Source organism: Gossypium hirsutum, chromosome A02, assembly GCF_007990345.1.
Source record: "Gossypium hirsutum isolate 1008001.06 chromosome A02, Gossypium_hirsutum_v2.1, whole genome shotgun sequence".
NCBI lineage: Eukaryota > Viridiplantae > Streptophyta > Magnoliopsida > Malvales > Malvaceae > Gossypium > Gossypium hirsutum.
Window position 1 is genome coordinate 96,880,533 of NC_053425.1, and position 15,057 is coordinate 96,895,589.

At 36.5% G+C, this 15,057-nt stretch overlaps 1 non-coding gene across 1 annotated transcript; it reads right to left on the reverse strand.

The window, feature by feature from the left end:
- Window positions 1-13,559: 13,559 nt before the first annotated feature.
- On the reverse strand, window positions 13,560-13,665 carry LOC121216337 (small nucleolar RNA R71). Its single transcript, XR_005912508.1, has one exon. It is a non-coding gene; the product is annotated as a small nucleolar RNA R71 (small nucleolar RNA).
- Between the last annotated feature and the right edge of the window lie 1,392 nt (window positions 13,666-15,057).

Here is a 15,057-nt window from a genome sequence, read left to right on the forward strand (position 1 = left end):
CACAGCTATAATAACCATAATGAAGATCAATCTTCAGAACACTGTTGTACCTTTCAACTGATCAAACAGATCGTCAATTCGCGGTAATGGATACTTATTCTTGATCGTAACTTTGTTGAGATGAAAGTAGTCAATACGTAATCTCATTGATCCATAATTTTTCTTAACGAACAAAACAGGTGCACCCCAAGGTGAAAAACTAGGTCGAGCAAAACCGCTATCTGTCAACTCTTGCAACTGTGAGTTCAACTCTTTCAACTCAGTAGGAGCCATTCTGTAAGGAGCTATCGATATTGGAGATGTTTTTGGTACTAACTCAATGGCAAATTCGACCTCTCTGATCGGCGGTAACTCAGGTAACTCTTCTGGAAAAACATCTGGATACTCACAAACCACTGGGACTGGTTCAAGCTTCAACTCAGACACTCTAGAATCCAATATATATGGAAGGTATGCATCATATCCTTTTCTCACGTATCTCTATGTTGACATAGCCGAAATAACAATATGCAACACACTAAATCTAGTCGATTCAATCTGAAGCTTTTCATTGTTCTAACATTTTAATACAATAAGCTTTTATCTACAGTTCACAGTAGTATCATATAAAGTCAACCAATCTATGCCCAAAATCACGTCGAACTCATCAAATAGAAATAGCATCAAACCAGCTGGAAAGTTATATACCCGAATCATCAAAGGACAATTCTTGAAGACCTTATGGACTAGCACATACTAACCTAGGGGGTTCAACACTTTAACCACAAATTTAGTGGACTCAACAGGTAAATTCTTACTTGACACTAAATTCGTGCATGCATATGAATGGGTTGATCCTGGATCAATCAAAGCAATAACATTAGTGTCAAAGATAAAAAAAAAGTACCAATAATAAAATCTGGAGCAGAAGCTTTCTCTCGCACATGGATCACATAGGCTCTAACTAGTGCTCCTGCCTCAGATCTCACTACAGAGTCCATAGTCTCACTACGACTATTATCCATATTTCTAGGGTCTCTCGGCAGTCTCCCTCTCACAGCTGTATTACTCAGTTGGATAGTCAGAAGCTTTTCTTTTTTAGGTAACTGAGGACAATCTCGAATAAGGTGTTCATGAGAGCCACATCTGAAATAGGCCCCATTTTTCATCTAGCACTCACCAAATTGTCGACATCCACATCGTTGACAATCAGGCTTATTGGCTTTAACACTGCCAACACTCACTATGGACATAGCTTGAGCTTTAGAACCCGCATGTTGTTTGCCTCGATCTCTACTAGAATAGCCCACTGAAACAGTCAAATGGTTATGGTGTTCTTTCGAGTTCTTTGACATCGACTCATACGAATTTCGCATAGATCTCCTTCTCGAATCCTGATCTTCATAATCAGCTTTTCTCTTTTCTTTGCTAAGTTCTTCGGCTTTGTATGCTTGATCAACTAGGACAACAAATTTTTTAAGTTCGAGAATCCCGACTAAAAGCTTTATATCTTCTTTTAACCCATTTTCAAACTGCTTACACATAACAACCTTAGTTGGAATACATTCTCGAGCATACTTGCTCAATCTGATGAATTCTCTTTCGTATTCAAACACTAACATATGACTCTGTTGAAGCTCAAGGAACTCTTTGCATTTCTAATCAAGAAACCTCTAACTTATATATTTCTTTTTAAACTCTGTTTGGAAAAATTCTCAACTTATACGCCCTCTTGGCACAACTGAAATCAACGTATTCCGCCATTGGTAAGCTAAGTCTTTAAATATAGATATAACACATTTAGCACATCCTATTGGTGAACAAGATAGCTTGTCGAAAACTCTAATCGTATTTTCTAACCAGAGTCTTGCTCTCTCTGGATCATCTTCAACTGTAGCTCTAAATTATTTGACCACATATTTGCGGATTTTATCAACAGACGGCTTATTAATGCGTATAGGTTCCAAACCTTGAGGAATAACAGGGACCGGTTGGGGTAGAGGTAGGGGTGGAGGTCTTTAGGCAGCCGATTTTATTCGTACAAACTCAGTAAACCATTCACTCGTCATCTAGAAGAAGGCTTCCTTAGCCTCCCTCCCTAGCCCTCAGATACAGTCCTTGAACCACTAGACACTGCTCTATGAACGGAGGCATGCACGTTACTTTCTACTTCATCAGAGTCGGCTTAATTGATAATCATAACTATATGGAAACACATTTCAAAATAAGTCAGGAGTTATCACACTATCACAGGTTATAGAATGGCCTATATTTCTAGACTCACACACGCTATATTCAGTCCGAGAATCAGCTAAATCGTAGCTCTGATACCAATAAATGTAACACACCTAGCTCGTATCCGTCACCAAAATAGGGCTACGAAGCATTATCGAAAGTTTACATCTCACAACGAATCAATATATTCAAAACGTAACATAAATCACAGCAAAATTATTCAAACTCATACATATGGTCCCATATACGAGCCCTTAATGCCCTAAAAACACATTAGAAACGAATCAGGACTAAATCAGGAACATATAGAACTTTTAGGAAAAATTACAAAATTTTCATACTGCAGGGGTCTCATGGCCGTGTGGTTAGGCCGTGTGACTCCCACAACTAAGACACACGCCCCAATCTTAGGCCGTGTGGGCATTCGAAGTAGGGGCACACGATTGTTTCTCTACCCGTGTACCTCTCGAAATGGCCTTACACGCCCGTGTTCTAGACTGTGTGCTAGGCCATGTAACTGCCTGACTTGCAACCCTTTGAAACTTATAGGGGACACACGGCCATGTCGCATGACCATAAAAGCTAATGAATCGAATGTTGCTTGGATTGTCCAACCTCATGATCGAGTCAATATGATTGCTCAGGTAGCTTTGAATAGCCACCTTAGCTCCTTCTTCCAAAGCATTGCCAGGATGCCACTACTACCAACTGAGCTCACCACCAAACAACCCATCACCCTACACACATTACAAATATGGGTAAAATTATTAGCTTGAATCTTTGTTTCACTTAAAGAAACCACATTAGGATTATTAGAAACAAGAAGTTGCTTGAGTTTACAAATTTCTGAAGGGTTCCTCAGCCCTCGACAGTTCCAACATAAGAGTTTCATTGCTCTTGGCAATGCTAGTAACCAGCCACTGCCTTACAAGGTGATAAATTGTCCATCAACTTTCTTTGAACCAATCTAGAAGGGCTTTCATCTCTATTCTCTCAATTGATTCCCTTTAATCTCTTTCTTTTACACTTAATTCTTCCCATTCCTTCACGAGTAGACTTAGACATGTGCTTTTCCATTGGTGAGTTTGAAACTGAATCTTCATCTCCAACCCTTGCCTTCCCTTTTTGCGTCATGGTTTTATTCTCTTCCCTAGTACCTGTCTTACTATCATTGTTAACATCATAGAAGGAACTCAATTAGTCCAAAATTTCAATCCCATTTCTCTACATACCTCTGTTTTGGTTGAGACCTCCTATTTGTCAACCTTTCATTCTTATCTCTCTAATCTATAGCGACCACCTCTCCTATAGCCTTGCCAACATCAATGGCAGTTTGTCTATACATATGTTCCAATGGGATATTGTAAATCCTTAGCCAGAAAGGAGTAAAATTAAACTTATAAGTATCTATCTCTTTTCCCTTGATGAAGGGTAACATCGTAAAAAGAAATTGGTAGAACGACCATGGAATTAGGTTGAAGATTCTTGTTCTGTCTTCTATGTTGCCAAATTTAACCAAGATCACCTCTTTATTTAAAGCTATAAAACTCACTTTTTCTTTGTGAACCATAACGATTTGAAGATCCTATACATCACCTTTCTGTTAATTTTCTCATTTGTAATTATCTTTCCCACCGCCTAAGCTTCAAAACCCTGGATATTTGTTTCAGTGTTATTATTACTTATGACTCTTAAACATTTTTCTTTAAAGAACTTCAATCTTTCTTGTAAGACATTTATGTCTTTTGCCATTTTGAGGAAAAAGATCACAACACCACCAAGGAACCTAACACCCTTCCACAGCCGAGAAAACTCTAACAAAACTAAGAAAATCAGTGCAACCACCTAAGAAGAAAACAACGCAACAAAAGAAAATGAATATAAATAACCACAATACAAAACCAAGATGGACGAGATTTTTAGGCTCGACAAAAAGCACTTAAAAAAACAAAATAAAGGAAATAAAACTAAAGAAACCTACAAAGAGAGATTAAACAACAAACCTAACTCAGTAAAAATGAATCGAAAAAAAATCCACCGATTAGAAAGCCAAAAAAAGGAAGAAAAGTGAAAGGAACAAATAGCTAAAACCATAAGTAATAAGATAGACTACATACTTGAAAAACGATAGGGAAACATGCAGGCAAAAAGCAATCACATAATAAATGAATATTATATAAAAAAAACTCAAGAATATGTTTTTCATGCAAACGAACGTAGAAAAGCCAAAAGTAATCTCTGACAATTAATATTTATGAAAGAAGCAAAATCAAGAAGACAAAGGCTGCATGCAAGAAACTTAATTTTCATGAACGAGATGAAAAGCAAAAAGGAAACACGTACAAGCGTAAAAACCTAAAGATGAAAACAATGAAACTTAGGGAAAAAGGACAAACTTCAGCAATTCACGGTGACCACTAATTCTTGAAGCAATCCCCAGACACTAATTTAACGCAGCCTTACCCACTGCAAGAATAGAATCCACCGTACACCCCTAGAGAAGGACACCAACCCGTCAATGGAGAACCACACAGTAAAGACATGCAATTGTCACTGGCACTGTCCAATTATTCAAAAAGAATAAAGACAGTCACCCAAAACAAAACAAGAAAGCAATCGTACCAATCTTGGAGAAGATCCACGCATATTTTTCCTATTTCTTCCTGCTACCAGCAGACTACTTTGATCACAAATTCAGTTGACTCAAAAGGTATTTTCTTTTCAGACACTAAAGTAATGCATACATATGAGTGTGTTGATCCCGGGTCAATCAAAGCATTAACATTAGTATCAAAGATAGAAAATGTATCGGTAATCACATCAGGTGTCGGAGCTTCCTCACGAGCTCAAATTGCATAAGCCCTAGCTGGTGTCCGAGCCTCAAATCTAACCGTAGAATCTTTTGTTCCACTTTGACTGTTACCCGTATTTGTACTATTTCTAGATGGTCTCCCTCTCGCAGTCATGTTACTCAAACGAGTGTTCTAAGCTTTCTCCTTATTAGAACTTTCAGGGCAGACTCTAAGGAAATGATCATAAGAACCACATTTGAAGCATGACTTGTCTCTCAATCTGCACTCCTCGAAATGCCATCTATTGCATTGTTGACATCCATGTTTGGTATTTCAGACATTTCTAACACGAGCTACAGATGTAACTTGAGGCCTCGAACTTGAATATTGCTTCCCTTTATCTCTTCCTAGGAATCCTATTGAAGATGATGTACGATTATGAAATTCCTTTGACTTCTTTGATGGAGACACAAATGACTTTCTCGTAGGTCGTTTACCCTTGTCATGAGCCATAGAATCTTTTTTTTTAGCTTTACTGAATTCTTCAACTTTATGTGCTCGATCTAGTAAAACCATGAATTTTTAAAATTCTAGAATCCTGACTAACAATTTGATATCTTCGTTTAAACTGTCTTCAAATCAGGTACACGCAATAGCCTCTGATGGTATACATTCCCGAGCAAACCTGTTGAGTCATATGAATTCTTTTTCAATTCGAGAAACTTTTTTCATTTCTTATAAAGATACCGTTGGCTAACATATTTCTTCCTGAATTCTGTCTGAAAGAAATCCTAGTTCACATGATCCTTCAGTACCACAACAATCAAAGTATTCCACCATTGATACATTGAGTCTTTCAACAAAGGTACTACATATTTTTAACATTCAATGGGAGTACACGACAATTCATCAAAAACACTCACTGTATTCTCTAACCAAAACTTGACTTTTTCAGGATCGTCTTCAGTTGTACCACGAAACTCTTTAGCCCTATATTTATGTATTTTATCAACCGGAGGCTTGTTCATGCGTACTTGTTCCAAAGCTTGAGGAATAATGGGAACAGGTTGGGGTGTAGGAGGGGATGGAAGTCATTGAGCCATCGGGTTTGTTCTCACGAACTCAGAGAACCACTCTGACATCATTTGGAAGAAGGCTTCTTTCACCTCACTTCCCTGGCCCTCAGCTATAGGCCCACTGCTAGTTGCTCTGTAAACGGAGGCTTACGTGTCACTCTCAACCTAACCAAAATTGGCTCGGTTAGGTTACATATTTTATCTATATGAAAACATAATTCATTTTGAGTCAGAAGTTATCACACTATGGCAGGTTATATAATGGCATGTATTTCTAGACTCCATACATGCTACATTCAATCTAAGAACCAACTAAATCATAGTTATGATACCATTAAATGTAACACCTCTAACTCGTATCCATTGCCAAATTAGGGTTACAGAGTATTATAGTTCAACAAAAAATCATTTAACATTATAACATAAAATAAATAAAATTTATTGTAAACCATTCATTCATATGCATTTTTCCCCTAAACTGAGCCTTCGAGGCCCTAAAAAAAGTTTATAAGTGGTTCGGGGCTAAATCGAAAAAAATAGAAGTTTTAGAAAAAAACAAAAAATATGAAAAAGAGGTCACACGGCCATATGAAATAGCCCAGGCCGTGTAACATTTCAACAAAAGGACACACGACTATGTCCCAGCCTGTGGCTTCACTTGTGTAACTCTCTCTGAGTAGGGTCACAGGTCGTGTGCCAGACCGTGTAATTCTTTGAGTTGACACACACACCCGTGTGCCAGGCTGTGTGTTAGGCTGTGTAACTCACTGACTTGAAACACTAAGAAATTTCAAATGACACATGGTCATGTCGCCATATCGTGTGTGTCACATGGTCGTGTGATAGCCCGTGTCCCAGGCCATGTGAACCAAAACACTTACCTAAAATCAAGGCATTTCAAGTTCAATTCATACCTAACCATTCAAACCATTTGGGCACACATTCAAGGGATTCAAACATCATTCAAACACACATAAACATGCCATTCCAAACATCCTAAATCAACTAACCAATATGCTATTCAAAGGCACTCCAATTGTCTCAAACATCATTTACCAAAACAAGCCAATATTACCGTATTCCAAGCATGCAAACCTAGTTCATTTAATTACCACACATGACCATTTGCAAGCTTTCAAAACATACCAAAGAACCTTATTTAAAAGTACTTAAAAGTGACCAGTATGACATAACTTGGTAAGCCATCAAAGTGCATCAAACCAACATAACTTCCAAAAGCTTAAATATACAAACACATTCATTAGACATCCACGAATTGCCAATACAAAAGAACTATACATTCCATTATTAACCTTGGCCAAAATACTCAAAATCTACCAAAATAGTTGTTGGATAGTGTGATAGGTCTTCGACGAGCTTCCAACCGATCGAGCTTTCGATAACTATAAAACAAAGGAAAGTAACTAAATAATCAATGAGTTCTTAGTAAGCTCGTAAAAACTTAAACATAACTTATCATGTCATTTATACAATTCATAGATTAAGGATAAATCATTACCAATTCCATAAGCTTAGTAAAAGCCTATACAACATCATTACCAATTCCAAAGGAAAGTGGTAACTTATGCTTCTAGGCAGATGAAGGTTCACGAGTGAAACTACCCAACCCATGATTTGGAGTTAGCAACAGTAGTGTTCGCACTTAAAATTTGGCGACACTACTTTTATGGTGAGAAGTGTACTATTTTTATAGACCACATGAGTCTCCAGTACCTGTTTTTACAGAAAGAATTGAATCTATAGTAGAGAAGGTGGATTGAGTTGTTGAGGAACTACAACTATGTGATAGAGTATCACTCTAGCAAGACTAATATGGTAGCAGATGCACTAAGTATGTGAATGAACTGCGACCTCTATTCGCAAAACTAAATGGGACAAGTGATTGAGGATATCTCGCGAAATTGTAAGTAAAACTAACTTTACCATAGCGAATCAATGAGAAGCAAGTCTTAGATGAAGTGTTGGCAAAGAGGGTTCACCAAGTGGAACAAGGAGTCTGATGGGATTTTGCACTAAATGAAAAATGGGTACTCTATTTTCATGGAAGATTTTGTGAGCCAAACTAGCAGGAGTTACAACGTGTTATCCTTAGTGAAGCCTACAATAGTCCTTACGCAATGCACTCTGATAGTAATAAGATGTACCGCAACCTCCACGAACTCTATTGGTGGCCTGGTTTGAAGTGAGCTATTTCAAACTTTGTGGCGAAGTGCTTAATTTGTGAGAATGTCAAAGCAAAGCATCAGTATCCTTTAGGATTGCTTCAGCCAGTCAATATTCCAAAGTGGAAGTAGGAAATGATCACTATGGATTTCGTGATAGGATTTCACATAACTGCGACCAAGAAGGATGTTATATGGGTGATTTTGGATCACCTTACAAAGAGTTCACACTTTTTAGTTGTTTGCACACGTTATTCTTCGCAAAGGCTCATAGAGATTTATATTGTTGAGATAATGAGACCTCATGGCATGCTAGTTTCCATTACTTTTGATCAAGATCCTCAATTCACTTCTAGATTTTTAAAGAGTTTGAAAGAAGCTTTGGGTTTAAAGCTTAAATTCAGAACTGCTTATCATCCTCAAATAGATGGCCAATCTGGAAGAGCGGTACAAGTGTTGGAAGACATGTTGTGAAGCTGTGTATTGGAGTTCGTAAGAAGCTGGGAACATTACTTACCTTTGGAAGAGTTTGCCTATAACAATAGTTAGTAAGCAAGCATTCAGATGACACCTTTTATAGCATTGTATGGAATGAGGTGTCGAACACCACTGTGTTGGGTTGAAATAGATGAAAAGAAAATAGTTGGACTTGAGTTGGTTAGCGAGACTGAAGATAAGGTGAAGATGATATGTGAAAGGTTAAAAGCTACTTCAGATAGACAAAACTCCTATGCTGACTTGAAAAGGTGAGATGTTGAATACTAAGTGTGTAACAACTTGGTTTCAACTAAATCGAAACAATGGTTTTGAAACCATAAATTTGAGGTCAAAAAAATTATTTTAATATTATTTTTGGTGTTTATAACAAGTAATTATATATGTGTGAAAAATTCGCGAGTTAGTTTTATCGTTTAATAGCTCAATTTGAGAAAAAGGACTAAATCGTGTAAAATGCAAAAGTCGCATCCTACTTGTTTAAAGTGCTTAATTGCCATGGCTTATTAAATTGAAGGTTCTTATGTTGTGAATAGACCATTGATAGTGGGAATGGACATAAATGGGCATTAAATGGATGTTATTAAATGTTTTATATTAAGGTTAAAATTGTAAATTGGTTAATTAAGTTAAATTAAATAAAAAAACATTTTCTTCTTTATTTTCCTTCATATATAACTGAACATCAAAAGAAAAGAAGCCAAATATGATGTTTTAGGGTTCGACCATGTTGATGCTCAATTAAAGGTCCGTTTTTGTTCCGTTTTCGATGATTTCTATGTTCTTGTGATCGTTGCTTTGAGTACTAGCTAGCCAGTGCTTTAATTTTTGAAATTGTTAAAGATTTTATGAGTTTCCATTGATGAATCTATGTGTTTCTGACTATTTGAAGATGAAATATGAAAGCTTGGTGTTTGATATACATGTTCTGTAAAGTAATTTTTAGTAAAAATGCATATTAGGGATTAAATTGATAAATTTGTAAATTGAGAGGTTGAAATGTGAAATAAATGAAAAATATGGGCTGCTAGGGACCTATATGAAATTTGGCTAGGCTTGGGTTTAATGAAATTTCATGAATTTTGTGTGTTTGTGAAATAAGGACTAAATTGAATAAATGTGAAATTTTAGGGGCTAAAGTGTAAAAATTCCCCAATAGGTATTTTTGGATGAAATTGAATGAATAGGTAATTAAATTAGTTAACTTTGAATTCATATAGATCCTAAAAAAAAAGAAATTAGATTTAGATCGGGAGAAATCGAAAGTTGTCGAATAGTCAACCATATAGGTCAATCCCTAATACGAGGTAAGTTCATATGCAAATAAATGTCTTTGAATTGAATTATATATGTTTCATTATCATTGAATTGCTATGAATGTCGAACGAGCAAATATGACCAAGAATCGACGAAGTTACGATATTCGAAAGTCTCGTACGAACTTTAGGAATAGTATAGGATACGAATGTCATGACATTAGGTTATAGAGATGTGATTACATGTAAGACCATGTTTGGGATATTGGCATTGTATTGTGATTATTTGTAAGACCATGTCTGAGACATTAGCATCATTATTCAATTTCGTATAAGACCCTGTCTGGGACAGTGGCATCGATATATGATAACATGTAAGACCATATTTGGGATATGGCATTGTACGAGCTTTACGTGATTTCCGAGTGTCCTTAACAATTCTGAATGGTTCAACAGGCAAAGTCAAGTCGAGAAAGAATGTATGAATGGGTTAAATGACTCAACTACGTACGAGATTCATAAGAGTAATGAAAGGGAAGTATTTGATGAATTCAATTATGATATAAAATAAGTGTACAATGAGAAAGGTTTGTGAACTTGATTGTGTTTAGCTATGCTTAGCATATTTGAATTGATATGCAAATATTCATATGACGACTTTATTTGTATATGGCTTACTAAGCTTTTAAAACTTACCATGTTTATTTTTCACTATTTTATAGATTATCGAAGCTAGTTCAGACTCGGGAAATCATCGAGGAACATTATCACACTATCGATTATCTTGTTGGTACTTTTAAAGATTTGTATATATGGTATATGGCATGTATAGGCTAGTGTCATCTTGTTATATTTTGAGATATGATGTAGCCATGATATTTGGCTTGTTTTTTATGTAAATATTGTTGTGTATTTTGGCCATTTGAGTTGGCTAGATGTATGAACTTGGTAAGTGATATGCGATGTATATACTGCATTGTGTTTGTGGCATTTTTGGTATGGTTGTTATGATGGTTATATGATTTCTTAATTAGTAAATTGTCAATTGGTGTAATATTGTTTGAAAAGTGGCATGTTGTGAATTGGCTTGATTTTGAGATGATGAAATGGTATATTTTCAAGCATGAAATAGATGTTAAGATGATGAGGAAATGCATTTAGAAGTTACGTAAGTTTGAGGATTTTGGCATATAGATTTGGTATGTTTTGGCTATGGATTCGAGTAGTTAAGAGGATGGTTTCTAAATGGCATGATATGTGTATGAATTGTTAAGATGTGGCTGCCAATTGGGTTGAATTATTGATGCAAACTATACTTGTGTATGCTTGTGAAAATAGGGTGGCAAAATGGCTAAGCAAATAGCCTATTTCTGTCCATAAGGGCAGAGACACGGGCGTGTGTCTCAGCCGTGTACGACACACGGTCATGCTACACGGCCGTGTGTCCCCTAGGTAGCCCTTCGAATTTAAGTCAGTATACCCTACAGGTTTGACGTAGTCTAGACACACGGGCTTGTCTCCTAGTGATAAACCATAATTTATACATATTTTTACCCCATGCTTAACACATTTTATGGATGATTTTTTCCTTAGAATTGGTGAATTCGATGCTCCTAATGCTTTAATTTCATGTTTTATACTTAGGAGAGAATAGGAGAGCAAAAGGAACGAGAAACGGGCCAAAAACGGAGAAAATGGGCCAAAGTACGAAATCAACACCACCTAGACTTCCTCACACGGGAAGACCACACGACCGTGTCAATTTGGCAGAATCGAAGCTCGACACACACGAGCGTGTCCCTGCCGAGCCCAAGTTTAGTCAAATTCAAAAAAGGCCAATTTTGAGGGTTTTTAGGCATTCCAAAGCCTATAAATACACCCGAGAAGAGGCACAGAGAGGGAGGAAGGAATTACTCGAAGAAAGTCGATTGTTCCATCTCAGAAGCCGGATTCATCATCAAGACTGAAGATCTCCCCTCAATTTCCTTTCAGGAGTTTTGGGTTTTCTTTATGTTTTGTATTCGTTATTCTTCTAAGATGTTTTCCTTTTTACTTATGAAATAAATCCCCAAAATACCTAAGGAGGATGAAACCTAAGACGAATCTTGTTATTATTTTCTGAATTGTATAATAAATATTTAACTTGTTCTTAATTATGTGTTCTTAATTCTTGTTTTGATATCCCAGGATACTGATTCAAGATAAGCTCTTATTCAGAGGAGGAATAGACCCTGTCTAATAGTAGATTTGTCATAATTAAGCGGAGTTGATTGCATGCCTAGAGATATGGTGACAAGATTTTGCCGGATTAGGGTGAAACCTAATAAGGGGATCCGTAGATCGAGTTAATGTAACCCTAGGGCATTAATTTGAGAATAGTCTCAATTATTTAATCTAGGGATTAGACGTTATTAGTCTTGAATAGGGATAATAACATAACTTAGGGATCTCTACAGAACAAGTTAAATGAATAAATCATTCGATTCGGAGTCAAAATAACAAGTGAGGTCTAGGTGGATTTTTCCTTAGGTATTGTCTTAATTTAATCATTTTCCAAAAGTAATCTCCCTATTCTACTTTCTGTGAATTCTTAGTTTAGATAATTAGTTAGTTAAAACAAAACCCCCCTATTTTTAGGCTAAATAATAAAAAGACAGTCATTACAAGTACTTTTAGTTCCTTTGGGTTCGACAATCCGGTCTTGCTAAAACTATACTACTGTTCGATAGGTACACTTGCCTACATCACGATAATAGTTAGTTTGAAGAATGATTCATTATAAATTTATAAAACTTATCATACAAAATCATGCGATCAAGTTTTTGGCACCGTTGCCGGGGAACTAAGATATTAGGAACGCTCAATTTTTATTATTTTAGCCATTTATTTTTCTTTCGATTTAATTTAATTTAATTTTTTTATTATTTATTAATTTACTTTTTCTTTCTCTTGGCAGGTTTCTACAGTTAATGACTAGAAGAAACTCGTCAGGACCATTACTCTTTGACGAAGAAATCAATCGTACAGTTCGTAAAAACCAAAGAGAAATAAGGCGAAGCTTAAGATACACAGAGAACGAGCAAGAGGACGATACTCAACCCCCAACTGAATAGATGGCTAAAAACCAAGACAACCAGCTACCTCCTGTAATTACAGTTAATCAAAATCCTGCTCCACGCACTATATATGATTATGCTAAACCTTCTTTAACAGGAACTGAATTGAGCATAGTTAGACCTGCTGTAGCTATAAATACTTTTGAACTAAAACCTAACACTATTCAAATGATACAACAATTTGTTCAGTTTGATGGTTTGCAGGATGATGATCCCAACGCTCACTTAGCAAACTTTTTGGAACTAAGTGATACATTTATAATAAATGGTGTTTCTGATGATGCCATTCGTCTTCGATTATTCCCTTTGTCATTGAGGAACAAAGCTAAATAGTGGTTGAACTCGTTACCACGAGGTTCAATTACTACTTGGGAACAAATGACAGAAAATTTTTTATTAAAATATTTTCCGCCAGCTAAAACAACCAAATTACGTAATGATATCTCTTCGTTTTTGCAGATGGACTTAGAAACTCTTTACGATGCATGGGAGAGATACAATGACCTACAGCGAAGGTGTCCTCACCATGGATTACCCCTATGGTTGTAAGTTCAAACTTTCCATAATGGACTGAATCCTTCGACTCGACAAATGGTTGATGCAGCTGCTGGCGGAACCATCAATAATAAAACACCTGAAGATGCTTATGAGTTTATAGAGGAGATGTCACTGAATAACTATCAGTGGCAAGTCATGAGGACAAAGCCAACAAAAATAGCAGGTGTTGATAACATCGATACGGTCACCATGCTCTCTAATCAGGTAGAACTCTTGAATAAGAAAATTGATGGTTTTCTTAGTTCTTCACAGGTTCACCTAGTAATGCAGTGCGAAACAAGTGGAGGTGGATCAAGCGATTCGAAATACCAACCTTATGGCCACAACATGGATAGCGAGCAGTTAAAATACATGGGTAATAATTCTCGATCTCAAAACAATCTGTATAGTAACACTTACAATGCGGGTTGGAGGAACCACCCAAAATTCTCATGGGGAGGCCAAAGAAATCAGAGACCACCTCCAGGCCACCAACAACAAGAAAAGAAGCTGAACCTTGAAGAGGTGCTCTCAAAGTTTATATCAGTGTCAGAAACTCATTTCCAAAAATATCGAGACAGTACTTAAGAATCAGCAAGCATCGATCCAAGGGCTCGAAATGCATATAGGATAGCTTTCCAAACTAATTTCTAAACAACCACAAGGTAGCTTGCCAAGTAATACTGAACCCAACCCAAGGGAACAGCTCAATGCGATTAATGTTCAAGATGAAGAAGAATTAGTTGAGCCTGAGCCAGAACCGAAGCAAGAAACTGTGGTGAGCAGAGATCAAGATGAGGTAGGTCATAATAAAAACAAATCAGTGAATGTCGAATATAAACCTCATGTGCCATACCCCAACGTGACAAGGAAAGACCGCTCAGATGAACAATTTGGTAAATTCCTTCAACTTTTAAAAAAATTACATATTAACTTACCGTTTATTGAAGCTCTATTGCAGATGCCAAACGCAATGAAATTTTTAAAGGAGCTTTTAGCAAATAAGTGGAAGTTGGACGAGGCATCACATGTGGAGCTAAACGCAGTTTGCTCAGCTATTCTACAGAATAAACTACCCAACAAACTAAAAGATCTAGGGAGTTTTACGATTCCTTGCTTAATTGGTAGTTTAGATGTTAATAATGCATTAGCTGAGTTAAGGGCTAGTATTAACGTCATGCCCTACAAAATGTTCAAACAATTAGGTCTTGGGAAACCCAAACAGACTAGGATGAGCATTCAATTAGCAGATAAAACTACAAGATTTCCTAGGGGTATTATTGAAGATATGCTAGTTAAAATCGATAAATTTATATTTCCCATTGACTTCATTGTTTTAGACATAGAGGAGGATAGCAACACTCTTTTGATTTTAGGAAGGCCTTTTT